General features: G+C 34.7%; 1 protein-coding gene across 2 annotated transcripts in view; it reads right to left on the bottom strand.

The window, feature by feature from the left end:
* Window positions 1–21,901, bottom strand: part of LOC145691052 (uncharacterized) — a 163,371-nt gene that overhangs the window by 126,403 nt on the left and 15,067 nt on the right. The window contains exon 1 of one of the 2 annotated variants that reach the window (XM_081766685.1): window positions 4,154–4,372. The exons of the other annotated variant lie outside the window; for it this stretch is intronic. The gene's annotated coding sequence lies outside the window, so the exon portion shown is untranslated. Of the gene's footprint in view, window positions 1–4,153; window positions 4,373–21,901 lie in introns of those variants that run through there. 2 annotated transcript variants of the gene reach the window in all.

The following is a 21,901-nucleotide window of genomic DNA, read 5'->3' as shown; positions in this document are numbered from 1 at the left end:
CTACTCAATATGTATCAATTAGAACAAACAAAATTATAATTTGTGCTCCCAGCAATTTCGATAAATGTTAACCTTTTATGGAAGGACAGCTCGACATCAAATTCGCACGCACAATATATTAATCTTTTCAATTCAAACCAAATTGGTACTAAAAATTTGTACCCAATATGTACCACCAAAAATTAGAATTCGTACCCCCACCAATTTCGCAATATTTGAGTTTTTCATGGTGATCAGCTTGACGTTAATTGGAACGCACAAGTAATTGTTTTTTCCAATTCAAATCAAAACATTTCCAAAAATTTGTAAGCAATATGTACAAATTGCTACCACTAAAACTAAATTTCTGTCCTCCAACGATTTATCGAAATTTGAGTTTTTATTGCTCGGGCCAACTTGTCAAAACTTGACTCGCGGAACACATTTCTTTTACAAGTTTTAATTTAAATGTTACCAAGAAATTGTGTCAAATATATACAAATTCGTATTACCAAATTTAGAATTTATATCCCCATCTGTTTTTAGAAATTTTTATTTTTATTGCGGCCTGGGCGGTAATGCAGCTTTTATTATTTTTTTTATTTGAATCGAACGAACATGCGTGAAAAAATCTCCCTTGAATGCGTAAAAAGAGCACCAATAATTTACATATAACCTCCATCAGCAAAATAATGAATGAATAAAGATTAGAGGTTGTTATTTAACGATTAGCCAATTTGTCACCAAGTCAAATCTTCTTACGCAAGGGCATGTTTAGAATTCAAACGAAAATTGTCTAAGGAACTTTTTGGACAATTTGTAACAAGAAATTGAAATTGAACTGGCACCAATTCAGTAAATTTAAGAATTAAGTCAAATATGTGGATCTGTTTGATATGAAAGTAGTCAGTATAATCGTACTTTTTAACGTCGACGTCAAGAATTTCCAAACGAATTTTACACTGTTTCCATTAAACATTTTTCATCTGGTGCTTAATATTGATGATAATAAAAATTACCTATATCAATTTCTGTCGCCAAAGTTAGAACTTAGATTCTGTTATCGAAACGGAAATATGAGTGGATGCCGACGATTTCACAGCAACCTAACCCTCTGAACGAGTTCTATATTAACAAATATTTCCATGATCACAGATCGTTGGAGGAAAGAATCACCCATCCATAAAATATTTTGGCGTTCTTAACTTGTGTAATATTTGACCCCCCCTAACCCCAAAACTTATAAATTCCAATGATATCTATTTAATCTACCGCCTCCCCAATCAATTGCTTTGTGATAATGCTTTCTTTTTTCTTTCCAGCACTGTGAAAGAATACTGTCGGCCAGCTTGATTCACCATAAAATATTCAAGTTTCTCTAAATTGGTAGAGGTACAAATTCTAATTTTGCATGCACAGATTGGAACACATTTTGTAAAGTTTAGCTATTCTTTTGATTCGAATTGGAGTGAAAAATATGTTATGCGGGCAATTTTGACTCGCCATCGATTTTTTTTTAATTGCTTGATGTACGAATTCTAATCTTAATTTTACATGTTGTAACACATTGAGTACAAATGTTTGGTACCGTTTAATTCAAATTGGAAAGAATAATACATTGTAAAATCCAGCTTTACCTTAAAAAAAAAAAAAAAAAAATCTTGAAATTGGTGGGATATATATTTTAATTTTCATGTCACAAAATAGTACATAGCCATTACAAATTTTTGGTACGGTTTTATTCAAATTAAAAAGAAAATAAACTTTTGAAGGCCAGCTTAACATCTACTTTGCACGCCGACAAATGTACAAATTTCTCGAAATTGGTGTCGATACAAATTATAATTCTGGTGGTACATATTCGGACATATCGAGTACACAATTTCGGTACCGTTTTGATTCCAATTCAAAAGAAAAACAAAGTGTACGGCCCTGCTTGACCAGCCATCAAACACTCAAATTTTTCGAAATTGATGCGGTAAAAATTCTAATTTTGGTGGTACAAATTTTGACATATTGTGTACAAATTGCTACTACTGTTATCATTCGAATCGGAAAGAATAATTAGCTCTGGCTAGCTTGACACACAATAAAATTTCAATTTTTTTTAAATTAGTGGGCGTACAAATTGTTACATATTAAGTACAAATTTTCAGTACGGTTTTTGGTATGAATTGGAAAGAAGAAAATAATTCTACGGGCCAGGTTGACTTCAAGCTGGCTTTCTATGAAAAATTCAAGCTTTAAGAAATTGGTGGGGGTACAAATTCTAATTTTGGTGGTACAAATTTGTACATATTGGGTACAAATTTTTGTTCAGAATTTCATTCCAATTTGAAATTTGTTTGGGCCAACTTCACAGCTATTCAAACAGTCTATACACCGTGCTTTATGGATGCCTAAATGTAAAAGAATCTGTAAAGTATTACACTCAATTTTCATTTTTTTAACTGTAGAAATCCGTGTCGGATGTTATACCAAAAACTACTTCGATAGCTTATAAACTATTCTAATACAATATTAGCTGTACTTTATTACAACCACTTCACACACTACATGGTGCTGGTTTACTTTCGGTGCACCACTCGGAAGAATTGTTCAAAAACTACAATTCTTTGACCAATTTTTCATATTGTTTCCTGAACGATTTGTACTGGGCGACATGAAAACTATAAACGCATAGTTAGATTTCGTGGGGGCAATCATAAGCAATTGTTGGAAAATTTCAATTCTTTTACGATTACCGTATAAATAAGGCCTTCCGATATATGTATAAAAAGTTCACAGCAAGAAACATAAAAGAACCTGTACTAGGTGGCCAATAAAACAGGAATACTATCTAACCAAGCCAGGGCAGAGCAAAACTAGAGGTCCTGAGCGTAACAAAGGGGTGCGTCCCAAGGAAGCAGGCGCTTCAACAACGGTTCGTATATAATTAAGCGAGGGTATTAAAAACGTGTGGGTTTTGGCAATGATACGAGTTTCAGTACCACTTGTCATGGTTTCATACTACTAGCGTTCAACTTGAAACATAAAATACAATTCAGTACACTGTGTACAAATACACCGCCGGTTGAAAATACTTTTAAATTCAGTCATCTTTCACATGCACTTGAATATGTTACCCGTAGAGAAGCACCTATTGGGATTTTACAATAGTAGCCTTAACTTATAAAATAAAGGTATATTACTTTGTATTTAGTTGTATCGCTTGCAGCAATTTATTTTTTATAAATATGTACTATCATGCTAAGAATTTGAACTTTACCTGTAAATTTTCCAAAATGTGGTTCGGCAAAGTAAAAAAAAAAATAATAATAATAATAAATAAACAAAATAAAAAACAAGTACACATACATCTGTTATTATTTTTTAGCAGAATACGTAGATACAACTCTTCACTTTCAGTATTGAATTTCCACGTAAATACACATATCAAATATCATGAACATCTAATTTCAAATATTTCCACCCTACTCTATTAAAATATAATTAGAATTTCTTATGTAAATTTTACACATCTCTTAATCCGTATAGCACATCTGAAGTTTGCATTATAGGCCTATATTATTATTATGGACGAATGAGATGAGTCTTTAGAGGTGATTGTAAGATGCCAAATAACGTAGGTCGTGGTAAATATAGATACTACGCGTGAAAAACAGGTGAAGTAACGGTGAAAATTAATGAATCAACATTAAAAGGTCCTCAACCAACTCTGGGTCTCTATAGTAAATCTTGCATAGTATGTTATTATTATTATTATTAAATATTATTGTTATGGACGAATGAGATAAATCTTAAGAGATTGTTATAAGATGCCAAATAACGTACATCACAATAACATACACAATAGACGTGAAAAACAGGTGAAGAAACGGTGAAAATTAATGAATCGACATTAAAGGATCATGAACCAACTCCACATCTCTTTAATAACTTTCCACATTGCATTCTGTATTATCATTATTATTATTATTGCAGTCCATATTATCACGCAAACTAAAAGATTTTAGTTAGACCTTACTAAGAATTTATTCCAATAATTTCTACTGAGACCCTTGAATTTAATTTATAATACGTTGGATATTGTAATGTGGCCCTGCGAAAAATATTCGAGCACAATGAGAAGAAGAACCGTTAGAAGTACAAAATCTTCGCTTGAAATACTAACCTGATTTATAAATTCATAGTTTTAATTTATATACTCAGATGAGATGACTCGGAAGGTACGGTAAGTGGACGATGGTGATGCCAGTTTCGTAGTACCGAATTTCCCGTCCGAAGGGATGAAATTTCCCGATTAGACGCAAAATTTCCCGCGAACTATAATAGGTACAATTTACAACACGTACTGATAAATACTATTGAAAAATATCACTTTAGATGGCCTAAAACATACAGTTGAACTCATAATATAAAAGCCACTATGTTCAATATCTGAAATGTATGACATCCCAAAGATGCTGCCATAATATAAAAAAAAAAAAAAAAAAATTCGAAAACAATGTGAACTTTTTTTGACGAACACCGTGCAGATGACGCTAATATTATAGTAAAAGGTAAAACAAATGACGTTATTGAAGGTATTGCAAACGATATCCTTTGTAAACTATCTCTCTGCGTTAAAGAAAATGGGCCGTATGCAGAGTCATTTTGAAGTATGATTAGCTCATTACTAAGGGTTTGACTAAAGTATTTTTTTTATCAAAAGTGTATTCAGTGTCCCTGATTAGCACATAGTAGAGTACTCAGTTAGACACACAATTCCTATTAATTTATAGCAGCTCGGACCTTAGTTTTTAGACACGGTTTAGCATGGTAAATTGTGATTAAAATGGCGTGTGAAGTAGTGCTGCGTGAATAGAGCGGGAGATGATGCAGAACAATTATACAAGATTTTTATCGAGTTTTATGGTCAAGTGCTTCAAGAATTAATAAGAATGTTCAGTTGCGCTGGGTGGCAAATTGTATATATATATATATATATATATATATATATATATATATATATAGGTTTTCCTGAAACAAACCACTAAATTGTAAACCAACTAGTAAGAACAATTTTACCGTTTGTTGTGACAATCTACCAGATGTTAGCAATTTGTAATGATTGTAGTGTATTCTAGAAGGTGCCGGTCAGTTTTAGGCACATCACATCCGGCAAAACTTAGAGATTTGGTTTAGGTACACCACATTTTCCAAATTTGCAGGTGATGTTGAACACTGAACGGGTAGAGGAAAAATTTCTGCAAATGACATGTAAATAATACAATTGATTTTAAGTTCGGAAGTGTATGCCGTCGCATGGTAACTTTACTTTGGGTAAGGCAGTGATATCCTGTCAGTACATAGTTTTTCCGACGAGCGTTTGCGAATGAAGGCGGGTTAGAGCCCTGGAGGGCACGTTGTTTTCTCTCTTTCCTTCTTGGGAACTGTAACTATAATTCCGAGAACCGGTTAAGATGACTTGGTTATTGCCAGTGCCTTGCCTAAAGTAAAGACTTGCCGGTAGCAATACTAGTGTAAAATTAAAGTGCTGTGCAGTTTTACTATACATATTGTAAAATCCACATATAGTAAAATGTACAAAAAAAAAAAAAAAAAAATCGGGAAGTCTTTAACTTGCCCATTTTATGACGAGAACAGAATCCAAAGAACCCCTGTGGGGCTTCTAATCCGTTCCTAATCCTACTTCTATTACTACTTATACTACGGTATGGATCCGTATAGTAAAACTGTACGTAAAGTGCTGTAGTACGGTGAAAATAAGTAAGTCATATAAAAAGGACGCCATTACTTGAGCAGACGGTTGTACCTAATTTTGACATATTTCTTATATTTTGACGTTAGGTTTGAAGTTTGTATTTCTTTTAGCCAAGCATGAGCTGTATGAGAAACTGCATTACTACTTGGAGATTGTTTGCGGGAGGGTTCAGTAAGTGTGGAAGTATGACAAGAACTAGTGCATAAAATGAACCAACTTGTAGTAGGTAACCACTAAAATCTACGAGGTAAGAGTGCACTTTGTGTAGAACATCCATAAGAACCAATACTTAACCCTTAAATAATCGCGCGGGATGTACACTCCCCCCAACAGGTAAATTTTGTGTTGCTAGCCAGAAGTCCTGAAAAAAGATGACGTCTTTGATTTTTACGTCCCACGCTTATGACGGCTAAGCAAAAGGAGACGGTAATGGTGAGAAATGAAGAAAGCTGAAGGAAATTGGAAAACCCCAACGAAACTCACCACGCATACGGTGTTTGTCCACCACAAAGTTCACTTGGCGGAAGTTGAGATCGAGCCAGTTACCCCTTGCACCAAGGTGAACGCTCTACCAGTGAGCCACTGCGGCTTTCCCTGATGGAAGAATTGAACAAAATGTTTCAAAACGAGTACAAAATATCCAATTGTAACAAATACTTTTAAAAACGTGTCTAGAGTGTCACCGTCCTACAGCTTATTTTTTGCAATTTAAGAGAAACATTGAGAAAATAGATTTATTCTGAACTTTATTAACCAACCCTCGAATAAACCCAAATGTTCTAGAAACTCGTTGTCATCGCTTTGGAATGCTTGTTCATCTGTGTTAGTAGACTTCCGTCAGATTTCGTAACCATATATGGGCATCCGTTGCAGAGACAGTGATTTCCTTTGTGAACGCTCTCAGTCCCGAGAGCAACGGGAAAGTCGCAGAAATAATATACTCCTTGTCATTGCTTAACGCTGATTTGACTAGTTAAAATGCCCGCACTTCTGCAGCCAAAGAGCGCGAACTTAGTAGTATACGTCATCATCTGGGTGCTCTAGCGCGCAGAACATATACACAATAGTTGACTGGACAAAGGGGCAGTCGCCGTGGACCAGCTTAAGAGGAACGTGTTGACGTTCGCTCGCCCGAATTATATTTATCTAAAAGCAGCATTCAGGCTGCCTAGTTTTTTTTTTATATACAAAGTGACAGCTATATTTTTCATAGTGATTTTTTTCTATAAGTGCACTTAGTTGACAATACAGCAATAACGAATTTTTGGAGCAAAACCTACATTTGTAGATCCCATGGAAACCATCACGGAAGAAGCAGTAAATTAATTTTGGGACCTTAACGCCAAAACCAGCACACATCGTCGAACACAGGACAGCGGAGGAGTGACATCGACAGGCTGGCCAAAGAGACACGTGAGTTAATTACCCTAATGCCACCTCTTCGTCTATTATTAAAACAAAGCCACTAGCGTAAAAACAGTGTCAGATTACTCATGGTGAATATATTGCAAATACAAACATATGTAATATTTGTGCTTTTATAGTAACATTATATTTGTCTTACCAAAAGTAATTTTATCATTTGTATAGTTAATATCAACTCCTATTGTACTTGTAGCCTAACAAATTTATTTACGTTGTCTACACTTTCGTTTATTGCGTTTCCGGCTACCGCATAACGAAACTGTAGGCATGGGTAAGTGATCGTATACGTCGTATAGTAGCTGGAAAATAAAAGGAGAAAGGGGGGCAGTATGAGACTGAGAAATTAATCCGAACCACGACGCAAAATAACGATTACACCCGAAATGGCTCAACCGTGACAAGACGTACTTTAATCTTCGGATAGAACTACATTTAATTGTTTCGGTGTTCATTTATTAAAATACGAAAATAGTAAACATTTGAACCACGTAGTCACAGAGAGCTACTCAGTACAGAATCATGCGTAGATTGTTTTAACTCGTGAAAAGAAAAGAGCAAGAGGAAAGAAAACAAAAAATATTGTTTGAAAACAGAAAGTAAATTCAATTACCACAGAAATATTAGTAGCATAATTTGTTTTGTGCGAGATTAAAACGTTTCGTCCATTCGCGAACTTTTATTCCGCTAACTTTTCACAGTACGGAAGCACAGAACAGCTGATTACACATACACATACACATACATACACAGTTGTAGTTACACATGCACCTTTCATGAGTAAAGAATGAAAAAACGTATCTTGTGTAAGATATTTGGTTATGTTTGTGTCATTTGCTAGTGAAACATCTCATTTAGTGGAAATTTAAAGTAAGTGTTGTGTAATTGAAATTATACGGGCTTTACAAAAGTGTTTGTTTACATTGTTATTTACTTCAAGTGCTTGTTGCCGCATGTTTTGTATTGTGATTTAGTTATTTGTAAGTTAAGTAAACATGGAGAGTAGTATTACATTAGAACAAATTCAAGCATTGTTAGAGAAACAGTCAGAGAAATTAGAGAAACAGTCTGAGAAATTAGAGCATAAAATTGATAGTACTAACGAGCGAATAAAGGAATTGGCAAATGAGTGCGCGAACAATAAGTCAGAATTGGAAAGCAAGTTTGATTGCAAATTCGATCAGCTAAGTACCGGCATTACAACTACTAATAATTCCATTATTGAGGTACATTCTGGACTAATTGATGTGACCAATCAAGTTGAGGCAGGAACTGTTGAGTTTAAAACTAGTGTAGCAAAATGCAAGGAAAGCCTCGTCGAGTTTCATGAATGCATGCAGACGGCACGACTTGAACGCAAAAAAGTGCAAGGCAAAAGTGAAATCGTAAATACTCTTGAATTCGCGCAGGTTCCCATTGCGGAAGATAGATGCCTCATAAGTCAGAAAGTTAGTTATAGTCAGGAAAAGGAAATATGTAGTGTGGAGGTAGCAGTAAACAAAAGCTTGTTATGGGTATCCGTAGACAATTGTGATTCTAGTATACTTAGCGTTATTGATTTACCGGCTAGGGATGCCGATGGCTCACACATAATGAATGGTAGCGTTGGGAATACGCGTACCCACCCTCGCCAAGAAGCCAGGAAGGGCTTGCGAGTTGAATTGTTGTTTTTGTGTGAAGATGTAGTTACAGTGTTGTCGTTTTTATGTCGCGGGCAAGTGGTCTTGCGCGACTTAACGGATTCAAATTTGTCTTTGGTACCATACACGGCCAACGTGAATTGCATTTTTATACTGCAGATCCATTCCGACTTTACTAACTTCGAGTACGGTAGTAAGAGACAACTCCAGATTAGTAGTTTGAAGTGTAGGCCTATCCAGCGAATTGTGTTTTATGTGCTAAGCGCTTTATTTGTGGATAACTTGTCAGAAACGTTTACGGTAGCTGAGCCTAAAAGTAACATTCTTACTCAAGTGCATGCAGATAAAGGGAAATTGTCACCCGTGAAAAAGTTAAAATGTAATACCGAGGTCAAGAATAACAGTGAGATAGTCCACAATAACCAGTTGAATTTTGCTAATTCGGTAGTTTACCTGAATTCGGTCTCAATGCGCACTAATACTATACATGCTGTAGAAGGGCGTAAATTAGATTCTAGTATGGTCACCTTTCACCAAGCCAGTACGTCATTATTGCGAAATCGTAGAAAACGAAGGTTCAAACGCAAATCTACTCGAAAACAGCTGATCGTTCGTGATTATGCTCATGCTCATCAATTTCCATGCAAAACGTTCTCACAGCGCGCACAATCCCGCATTAGGTATGCAGCGAATAGCAGGGCAAAAGTTAAACAAAAGTGTTCTCGAAAACGAAAGTCGGCACAAAGTAATCGTGGGAGAAAGAAATTTAAGTGCAAATTGAAGTTAGCGGCGTATCAACAAACTTGTGAGAAAGCGAAGACGCGAAAAAAGTGTATGTCGGCTCCGAAGAATGCTAAAAGGCGCAAGCGCAAATACGTACGAGCCTCGTGCAGCAAGTTACACGGTAAATACATTGGTAGTAAGTGTAAACTTAAAAGAAAAGTTGTGCATGATCCCAAATATGCGCCGTAAACGAAAACGCGTTACTATGTGGAAGTTCAGTAGGTGCGCTGCAAAAAGGAGAAAAGTTCCACAAATCACAAAAACTAACTGGAAAAGTACTCGTAAGCGTATGAAATTGCAGGCGTACAAGTGTAATCGGCATCGGTGGAAAATGAAAGTTGTAGCGTAACCAAAGCGCGAACTTTGCCCGAATTTAGACTGAACTCCCGGAAGAGACGAAAAATTAAACACCGAATACAATTTTTAAGCTTTTATAGAGAATGAAAATAGAGATTATTACTCTTTTACTTCAATTATTCCCCCTCGAATCTCGAAAGTTAGGAATTTGTTTTTCAGTTTCAAGTGTGTGCACACGGTCACCGACGCGCCCAGCCAGAGGAACCACCAGTATCCATTCATAATCAGGTACGTTTATTTAAATGTCATGTTTTATTGTTTCTTTACAGTTTTTGGAGATGAAAGATGAAAGGAAAACCAGAGGAAGAACAGTATTGGAAATTTTAAATAGGTAATCAATTTAGATCGCGATCTCGGACTTTGAAATTTTAAAACGGCCCCACCACTTTTGAAAATTATGGTTATCCCGTTTTGGATATGGAATTTCTGTATCAAATTTTTGTTAGGATGTCTATGTTTTGTATGTTTTATTTCTTTTCAGGTACTTCCAGTCCTGGGAACCAAATGCCATTAATAAAATTTTACCACTCCATTTTCTTTGAGTTTTTATTCATTTACCTTGTATGATTATATGAACATTTAGCTGTCCCCATACTATTAGGCATTTAGAGAAATGTTAGGCAATTAGAGATACTTAAAACTCAATTAGAGAAACACTAATGAATGTTACAATTAATTATGAAATTTGAGTTAAAAAAAAAAAAAGTGTGGTTTTCAGTTAACGAATTTCTCCATCTGATTTTGTCATGAAGTATGTGCAAAAGTATAATGAGTTTTGTAATATAAGACTAGCTAGGCGTCAGAACATTGAAAATTAAATAATACTTAGTATGATTTCGTAAATACTTGAAAATAACGTTGAATTTAATAATTTGCTTATGAATCCATTCACGTATAATGTTCGTTATGTAAAGTCAGTGGGTATTTGTTACGACATTAATGAAGCTTTGAATTTAATTCAACTCAATCACGAAAACTATTCTACAAGTTAAGAAGAGATAAAAGGTTGAAAATTATAATTCAACCCCTAGAGGCGTCACTACTATTCTCTTTCAAAATTACAGTGACGAAATCGGTTTGGCATCCGGTTGGGCCTCAGCCAGTGTGTGAATTTGGCCTTCAGACACACACACTTCTAAATTCTATTTCGGCTTATGACATTCTAAATCTATTTATTTAAGAACAAGATATTTAATTTGACGCTTAAAATTTCACATTTTATTAGATATTCATTTTTAATTGACGAAAAAGAGATCATAAATTGCGTTTATTTGGGTTTTGGCAAATAATTTTCCTCTTCTTTTCTTCTTGTAGTGCGCTTTTCGAGAAATATTACGTATAGTTATAATAATGTTTCTCGAAAACTGAACTACCAATGATAACCGACACAATTTGGTATCGACGGATAAAGTGTTTGTTTTGTTTAGGTAGCATTACCTATAATATATTCGGTACATTTAAAAGTAAAATATTTTATTAAAAGTGAATAATATTTCGCATCGTAAAGAATCCAATGTTGAAGTATTCTCGTTATTTGTGTAAGTTTGAATCAGAAACTTGTTTCAGCTTAGTGAAATGTTTCGAAATTAGTTTTGTTCAGTTTGAAACGTTAAAAAAAAAAAAAAAAAAAAAAGAGACGTATAGTGGCAGTAAGTAATTGGGATATGTAAGGCAAAAGGCCAGTTGTAATTTAAGAACTATGATTGGGCAAGAATGGATTAAAAGGAGCTAATAAGTAGCTTCCATGTTGCGGGTTAATGCCGGTGTCAAAGGCTATTTTGAAATAGCGACACCGATGTTGCGTTTCAGGATACTAGCGATAATATTCGCATACAAGGCGATCATAGCGTATAAGGCCTATGGAGAGGCAAACGCTTGTACCGAGGACCATGAATTATGTATATTGCGAAGTATGCACGATGCAAAGGGCAATGAAAGGCCGCATCTGTGTTTTTCGAGGTTGATTTTTCCCTCGTTATCGTTGTTAAGTTCCCAGCCAAAGGTGCTGGAGGAGGCAAGAAGCCTATATTTTGTGTGTTTATATTACTAGATGACAATGGTCCACAAGGTTGATATGTATATCCCTTTATGTGCGATGTTGTGAATGTTCAGAAGATATTTCTAAGAAACGCCCATTCTTTGAGGTGAATTCATCCCTCTTATGCTGTGTAAAGTGTCTTTTTAAAGACAACCGCAATATGAATTATTCTAGCTCAGTTTTGTAAGTGCCCATAACCCAGTTAGTTGCCATTAAACGTCCATTACGAAATTGTTGTTGATAAATTGTTATAGCCAAGTTAAAGTAAATAAATAAAAACTTAAGATGCTAAGTTGGGATTTCAAGCAATGTTTTTTCAGAATTAAATTTATGCTATGAGAATACATCAACTTTGTTACGTAACAGCAGGTGTTAAAATGTATTAATGTTTAATCAACAAGTTATAAAACATTATGAAAATTTGATAATTTAATTTATTATTAGCTCTGAACTCATTAACATTGTCGGTTTGATTTTAGACAAAATCTGATAAATATTGTTTTAAATTTTGAAATAAGTGTATTTCAGAAATTGAGAAAATATGAATAATAGATGCCATAAGGTGAAATTAATTGAATAATGAATGTGACATTCTGATTGTAAGTGAAATGGTCACCACCCGATATGGCTAAATGTATTGACTTATTCCCGATTGTGACTTTAATCTCGGTTATGACTTATTCCCGGACATGACGGTATTACTGATGTTGATAAGTGCAATTTGCTAGTAAAGCCGCACAATTCTTTTGTACCGGCTGGCGCTCTTTGATAGAATACTTTGTAAACCTACTAATTTTGTAGGTATGAGCGAGCCAAAAATTATTAATAATCAATAAGTGATTAATGGTATCAAATGCAGGGTTGTAGTATCGAACTTTCCCTCCCCCAGGGTATTCTTCTTGTCCTTTTCATATTTTTTTTTTCTAAATACCTTCTGCAGGTCTAGATACTGACAGCCCAATTGGGGTTGGAAAATTTTACCCGGTTATGACATAGCTATGATGCGTAAAGCATCTAGCTGGGAGGGATTAGGATTTCATGCAGAAGCGATTTTATTCAAATCGTCGGGAAGGTTGGCGCTCCCGCATACTTCAAGCTGTAAGAAAATAGTAAGTCGGCGCTCATTGATCTTCGGGATCAACTCATTAACCTATTTTTTGTTTAATTTATGACTTACGACCTGCTTTGTCAATCAATGGCACGCAGGATGGCGCGTCGAAAGGCCTAATCGCCGTTTAACTTATGTATATATATTAAAATGTTTTAAAGTTTACTAGTTAGGTTATGTAATGTAAATATATAGATTGATATTTTAACTATTTTGCATATTATGATATAATCCGTAAAATGTTAGTATATAGGTGAATTTTGTTTAGTTTTGAACTTCACTAGTTTATGAATAGATTTTGCATATTTAATGAGAAACTGTAATCAGAATTTGAATCTCATTCACATATTGTATCACTTTTATATATTACGTTCGTATATTCCAATCATTATTCCGGAAAATAGATATTTAGAAATGAATAGGTAAGCTCAGTGTGAAAAACATATTAAAAAAAAAAAAAGTTTAATTTTGTAGTTTTTACAAGTTTATCTATTGCTCAAAGACTCGCACAAAGGAGAGAATACCTAATTATATTTTGCTTGCTTTAAATAATTCATACAGGTAGAAAATTTTTAATTTAATTCACTTTATTAGAGTTTTATTCCTGTCAATTTGAGAAAAGTATCAGTTGGAACTTTCGCTACATAGTTCATTTGAAAAGTGTGATTATGATTAACGAATTACTTTGTTGTTTATCTGATTATTTTCATGTTCAAGAGTTTAAAAGGAGAGAACATCGTTTCGAATCAACACTTGTCAATAAACTCACACAACTATAACAAATTTTAGATTGAATTTGAATTTGAGAGTTGAGAATTTGAAAAATAACAGTAATAATAATAATAATGGAAAGAATTTGGTTTGTTGTACAATTTAACAGTAATTGATAGATCCTATTGTTTATAGTATGATGAGGCAATCAGGTTTAAATCTGTTAGGCACGTTGATATTGATAATGATCATCGAGCGAACAAAATGATTGTGTGCAAGGTATTTTGAGCTGTATACGTTTGAGTTCAACTGAACGGCAATTGAGCATTACAAGTGAGTTAGGGCTATTTTGAGATGCCAAAGGCTATATAGAGCGGCATTCTTATTTGAATTTATTGTTACGGTATACGTGTACTTTACCGTGAAACCAAAGGCCATTAAAGGGCGGTTCACGTTCAGAGATGAATACTCCTTGAATACCTAGCTAGGGAATGCTAGAAGAGTAGAGAGAGTTTATTCTAAGTGTTTAATGCGTTTAGAGGTGGATTGTATATCCCTCTTGCTATATGTGTTTGCCTTTAATGCCCGTAAAATGGAGTTGTATTTTGCCTTTGCCAATGAGATGTTTGTTGAAAATGAGATTCGGAAATGATTGTATCAGCTAAAAGTAGTATGTTCGCTAATGTTATACAAGTTTCGTGCACTAGTGTTGATGCTCGCATACTTATTGCAATAAATAAACAAGTAAAATAAAAGTTTACGTTTGTTGTGAGTAATGCTGCTAATTAAAAAAAAAAAAAAAGTGAGTTGACATGTGAATCAAAATTTATTTGAAACAATTCGATGAATCTCTTGTTTGGTGTTTGAGCAATACGATTATTGAGACTTGATAGTATAATTGATTTTGTATTCTTTTAGTATTTTGATGTTTAATAAGCTGAAATATAGTATTTTGAATGATTAGTATGTGATTTACAGTATATCTATTTTATGAACTTTTGTTTTGAAAACTCTTTTGGATTATTAATATTTTGCATTTATGAATATATATTAGTTAATATAGTTATTTTGATGTTATTTTAGAAAATTTAAGTATCAATTTTGTTGTAAGAAGGTGCATATACACACGTTACACTACACAAACTACATGTTAGGAATTTCGATATTACCGTTCATTATGTTGTTAGGCTACACTTTCGAAATTGGTATACACATTTTACTATTGTTTAGTAATTAAGCATTTTCTATATTAATGTTCATTTGTACATTTATTTGGTTTAACATGTCTAAGTATATCATGTGTTTTGCAAAAGATAATTGAAAAGTGAATTAAAATATTTTTTATTATGGTGAGAAACCAGTATTTGAAAAATAAATAAATAAATAAACAAATAAAAGAGACTATAAACTGAAAAAATGAACAATCTATTAATGGTGGCATAAAGGTGGCTTTGTTTAAACAAAAGGTGGCTTAATTAAAACTCAAAAGTGGCTTAATTCGGACTTACAAGTGGCTTCATGTAAATCAAAGGTGGCTTTAAAGGACACAATAGGTGGTTTTAGTAAAGGTGGCTTGTTGTCATACAGGGTGAATAGCCTCACAGTTAATAAGTGAAGTGCTATATATACAGTGCAGTCCCAATACGTCGAATTTTCATAGTGAGTCCCTAACGATCTTCGATTCACATACAGTGTGTTCCATAATATAGTGATTCTCTAATAACACTTCAGTACACTAGTGGAGTGAATTATATACAGTGTAGTCCCGATATACTGAATCTTTATAGTGAACTCTCGGTGACGGTTGATTTATGTACAGGACGTTCCCAAAATACAATGACCATTACGTGACATTCCAGTATGGACTATTGACCCCTCAACGGTCAGGGTTCTCTTCACAAATTGAAGCAATTTGCTCGGACACTGCTCGGGCCCCAATAGGATGTCACCGTCCTACAGCTTATTTTTTGCAATTTAAGAGAAACATTGAGAAAATAGATTTATTCTGAACTTTATTAACCAACCCTCGAATAAACCCAAATGTTCTAGAAACTCGTTGTCATCGCTTTGGAATGCTTGTTCATCTGTGTTAGTAGACTTCCGTCAGATTTCGTAACCATATATGGGCATCCGTTGCAGAGACAGTGATTTCCTTTGTGAACGCTCTCAGTCCCGAGAGCAACGGGAAAGTCGCAGAAATAATATACTCCTTGTCATTGCTTAACGCTGATTTGACTAGTTAAAATGCCCGCACTTCTGCAGCCAAAGAGCGCGAACTTAGTAGTATACGTCATCATCTGGGTGCTCTAGCGCGCAGAACATATACACAATAGTTGACTGGACAAAGGGGCAGTCGCCGTGGACCAGCTTAAGAGGAACGTGTTGACGTTCGCTCGCCCGAATTATATTTATCTAAAAGCAGCATTCAGGCTGCCTAGTTTTTTTTTTATATACAAAGTGACAGCTATATTTTTCATAGTGATTTTTTTCTATAAGTGCACTTAGTTGACAATACAGCAATAACGAATTTTTGGAGCAAAACCTACATTTGTAGATCCCATGGAAACCATCACGGAAGAAGCAGTAAATTAATTTTGGGACCTTAACGCCAAAACCAGCACACATCGTCGAACACAGGACAGCGGAGGAGTGACATCGACAGGCTGGCCAAAGAGACACGTGAGTTAATTACCCTAATGCCACCTCTTCGTCTATTATTAAAACAAAGCCACTAGCGTAAAAACAGTGTCAGATTACTCATGGTGAATATATTGCAAATACAAACATATGTAATATTTGTGCTTTTATAGTAACATTATATTTGTCTTACCAAAAGTAATTTTATCATTTGTATAGTTAATATCAACTCCTATTGTACTTGTAGCCTAACAAATTTATTTACGTTGTCTACACTTTCGTTTATTGCGTTTCCGGCTACCGCATAACGAAACTGAAGGCATGGGTAAGTGATCGTATACGTCGTATAGTAGCTGGAAAATAAAAGGAGAAAGGGGGGCAGTATGAGACTGAGAAATTAATCCGAACCACGACGCAAAATAACGATTACAAGAGTTATGCTACATTGTCTTAATTATGGGGGTTATTGAACCCCCGAGAGAGTACTGCTGTCACAAAAAAGGGTGCGTGTACTTACCTGTTAAAGAGCCCTGCGGGGCTTTTGCTCAGCTATGTTGTCTGAAATAAACAGTACTTGTGATCTTATATTTACAAGATTGGGAGAGAAACTAGATATCCAAAATCACTTGCTCTACACAAAGTGCACTCTTACCAACCACGAATAGTATCTAACCGAGTCAGAGCAGGAGCGCAGCACGGGGACCAAGCCTTAGTGAGGTGGTGCGCCCATAGGGAGCAGGCACGTCAGCGATGAGGGGATATGCATAAACGAGGATGGTGGAAGAACACACGCGTATGACACTTTCACTAGCACTCAAAATTAATTTCAATATGCTGTGCACAGACAGTATTCACTTATATTCACAGCCCCATTCCTAAAAAAAAAAAAAAAAAAAAAAAAAAAAAAAAAAACACATCATATTTTAAACATTAATTTGGCAGAGCCTTCTTCTCGAGGAACCCAAAAGGACTGTATTAGACATTATTTTCTGACAATGTAGTACTTTTGCACAGTATACAATAGCTGTAGTTTTATTTTACAAGTGAGCGTTACTTAGTGTCAAACCACTAGAAGGGTCATAGAAACTGTCAGTGAGAAAACCCTCGTGTTTCCACTATCTACGCTTGCGCGCATACTCATCATCGCTGACACGTGTGCCCCGTACGAAGCACTCCAGTACTTTCACGGGAATAGCAGCATAATCGCTCTGCCTTGGGTCGATTCAATACTATTGTAGTTTTTTATACGCCACCCAGCACTGAGAGGTTTATTTTTTGCACTGTAGTTTTATGGCTTGTGAACGGACGCTGTATTTATATGCAAATCGTGAAAGAATTCTAATTTTTAACAATTACATTTGGCGGCTCACTTGAAGTTCATCTAAAATAATGAGTGGGGTATTGTCATGTCAGCTAGCGCAAATCTTAGGACAATACACACTCCAGATGCGCATCGATTAATAGGGCCACTTTAAAAAGGTATGGTGGAGTAGGGTAGGGTAGAATAGACTAAGATATTGATAAGTAGAGTAGGGGGATTATGAACGGGTTACTTAAGGTTAGTGGAGTTTGGATCCATTTTCATAAAATTAATAGTGTAATTTCTCGATTCTGAGTAAGTATACCAGCTGAAGCGGGCATTGTAAAGTTAACCTAAGAAAATTTCTGAAATAATTATAACGTTTCAACATTTATTTCGAGTGGTGTGCATATACTTAACCTGCACACTGGTGTAAGTAATAAGCGCTTAAGCAATGCACTCCATTTTTCATATCGGTATGATACTGGTACCCAGTATGTCAATAACTAAAAAATTCAATACCGGCATTAGAAACATGGTTAGCACATGTAAGCATAAGGTTAAAAGGAGGGAGTACCACTTTTTTTTGGGCCATTGGTTATCCAGTTGTCACATTTTACAGTGCAGAAGCATTACAAAAAAAGTTACATTTTGTACACTTGTGCCTATTATTTCTTGTTTGTATAGTTTCACTCGCCAGAATGAGAAGTACTATTCGTTTTATTTTTATTAAAATTATCTAATTACTCGATAACGAAGGCAGTAGTTAATCTATAAATATTAATTTTATTTAAATATTATTTGAAATCTGAGGTAATAAAATTGGACGGGTTGGTACTATGTCATGGTTTACATTTTATTCTACCTGTGCTGGCATACAACAGAAGAAACTTTTACACAAATTAAAAACGTTAAATCAAGATACATATTATGGAATGTCATAAATAAGCTTCATTAAATTTAATTTGTAATTGCACCAATTACTTCCATTAATAACAAGCGCGTTGAAGACAACATCCGCAAATTACTATTTTTGATTGAGAAGTAGAGAGGTTCTAAAGAATTCATGTGATGTTAGTCAAAAAGACAATTAAAAGTTGTTGCTAAATAGGCATTTCATTCGAGTAGTTTCGTGAATCCTGTAGGAAGGAAGATTTTTATGAAATGAATGGGCTTGTTCTCAGAAGATGCATATGCGAATTCGAGAAGGAAAACAGGACAGGAAGGCCAATATATATAGGTGTAGAGTTCTATTTAAGTTTTTATATTGCAGTAAATTTTACTTGATAAGTATTTTCTGCAAAACTGTACTGAGTAATACACGAAATACAATCATAGGTAGGAATGATAATTTTACTATCCTGTGAAGTTTAAAATTAACTATATACGTAGAGATAGAAGGTACATTTTGATATAAAGGGATTTATATTCTATGTTTTCTTGAGTTGACTTGATTTTCAATTTAACGTCCCTTTCTGCAGCGAGGCTTTATGAGACGGGACCTACTGATTAACGTGGAATCCGGACCACATGGGCTCCCGGCGGGGTTTTTTCTGTTTTCTGTTTAGTTGATAATGTCTTTACTATAATTTCATATGTTAGAATAGGTTAGTTACTTCAGAAAACTTTTACTTGAGTTTAAATGCTGTTTTTTTTTAAAAAAAAATATTTTTTTTAGAATCAAATTTTTGGCCCAGCTATTAAAGAAACAAATTGCTCGTCGTTTGCAAAGACAGAGAGACAGCAAGGAAGGAAAGAAAGTGATTACTTTAGTGCTGACGTGAGCGTCCTGAGGTAAATTTGAAATAATTACAATATTATAGTTTGCTTTCGAGGATTTATTCATATGAAATTTGCTTTTAGTTCATTTGCATAGATATTTATATAAAATGACCCGTCTGATTCAATACAAAACACTATAACGAATTCTCTTCTTAAGGCAGAATATGTGTAACCTAACACGTGTTAGATATAGATAGAGAATCTGTGGGCCTTATGCAGAGTCATTTTGACGCGTGGTTAGTGCAATACTAAAGCGTTCGACTAACATATGTTGCCTGTAGTAGTCAGGCATTTAGTATGACGCTAATTATACGTCAAAAGGACTCTGCATAACGCCCTGTATATCTTTTATGAGCATTTAATAAAAAGAAAATGTCGGGGTTTCGGTGGCTCAGTGGCAGAGCGTTCATCTCTGGTGCTTGGGGTCCCGGGTTCGTTTCCAGCTCCCGCCAAGAACTTTGTGGTGGACAAGCACCGTGTGCGTGGGTTTTCTCGGGGTTCTCCCGTTTTGTCTCACTCTTCATTCCACCATTTCATTCATCATGACAGTCTCCTTCAGCCTAACCGGCATAACCTTGGGACGTAAAACTCAAATATTTCATTTCATTTTTTTCAAAAAGAAAATGTAATCCTTACTATCATGCAGAAAGATCTTTGACATTCGGATCCTGTTCAATGGAATGTTGTATCACTTTGTATACAAAACCTGCTGCAATTTGTAACGTAATGATGTTCGCCAAATTATGAATTAAATACTGGTAAGAATGGGTAATTACTTTAATATAGATCAGTGCATCATCTCAATTTCTCTTTGCTCACGTTTGGTGTTATTATAATTCATAAATTTCTTGTAATTTTCTAGTTATTTTGTTCATCTTTTATCGATTGTTGTGTTGTTTATTATCATTATTTTCGTTAAGGAGGAAAACATGTTTTTCCAACTTCATTGGGAGATGGTAGTGACGGAAAATGGAGTGAGGATCCGACTTCGGATGTGTGTTTACTTAATTTTTGGATAAGTTCTGTAATGATTGTCGTCGCTGCTTCTCAAAGAACAAAGTCAGTTGGGAATCCTTTTTGATGCTGCTATTAATAGAAAATGCACCATCTTTTAGGGTTTCTTGATGTACTTTGTTGTTTTCGTCATCGTTGGAGGCACAGATCTTCGATATCACAGCGAGATGTTATTTATTTATTAATTATTATTATTATTTGTAAGATTCAATAATTTTATATGGATTACAGATTGTTTTCTTATGCTTAGGGGGCCACTGTAGCTCAGTGGTAGAGCGCACAGATGTGGTATTACGACATATAAATGTACAGTGATTTGCTTTTTTTCTTTCTTTTTAAATGTATAGGTCTATTTATATTTGGTGCTGTAGTATTTATGACCATATTTTATTTTACTTCTGATATTTATTTTTCTTTATGTAATATTTGTTGACATATTATTTGATTGTTAATTTCGTTACTGTTGATATGTTTGATGTATTTCGAAATTATATGTTTGTTTTATTAATACTGGGTGAGAATAATGTGATAGACAGCTGATTTTGTTCAATTATATACATAAAGCATCGATTATCAAAAACAATTGGAGACTAGTGGTGTTCGGATAACCAATCGTTTACGAAAAAAACTTGTATCCGTGTCATAGAAGAAAGAGGGAACAAAAAGACACAACTTTACATGAAGTAGTTTATTAAAGTAGACCTACAATTTAGTAAAGGGATTTGAAACTTTTAGTGTGCTTCAGAGCTGACACTCTTCTATTTATTTTTTCCCCGCTAAATCTCATACGTGTTTTAAAGACAGTATCATATTCTTCTTGTTTCTAACCACTTCATAGCCGTCTCAAGGCAGTAAATTTGGCGACTGAAAAAGGATTTTAAAATTCGAATAACAAGAAAAAACATTCGAATAAATTTGAAGGCACTACACTGGAATGCTTTCAGTTAACCGTTGTTTTGGGCGATCGATGCTTTACTGTATTTATTGCCACTCATTTACATCTATCTATATATTTCATTGCTTTTAAAATATACAGCTTCTTTGGGATTTAAGAGACAATTTTTTGTAATTTTAAAGTCTTAATTTTGTCGTTTACGTTCCATGGCAAATGGTGATTTGTTTAGATAAGGTATGCCACTGAAATTTAAAGAATGTAAAATGTATGACTTTACTGAGAATTAAAGCCTGGCCTCATCCTCACTATAACGGTGGGTTAACTACTACATTACACTACCGCTTCTTGGTCATCCAAACATATTTCCTCTTGTAGATAAATCACCAAATGGAGTGTATCACAACGTTGTGCTTGTAGAGCGCAGCACGTATGTCAATGAACACATGTTCAGCTCATGTGTGTTACATG

This window comes from Thermobia domestica, chromosome 7, assembly GCF_964235325.1.
Source record: "Thermobia domestica chromosome 7, izTheDome1.hap1.1, whole genome shotgun sequence".
Classification (NCBI taxonomy): domain Eukaryota; kingdom Metazoa; phylum Arthropoda; class Insecta; order Zygentoma; family Lepismatidae; genus Thermobia; species Thermobia domestica.
The sequence above is the reverse complement of the archived record's forward strand: the minus strand, read 5'-3'. Positions and strand labels throughout refer to the sequence as shown.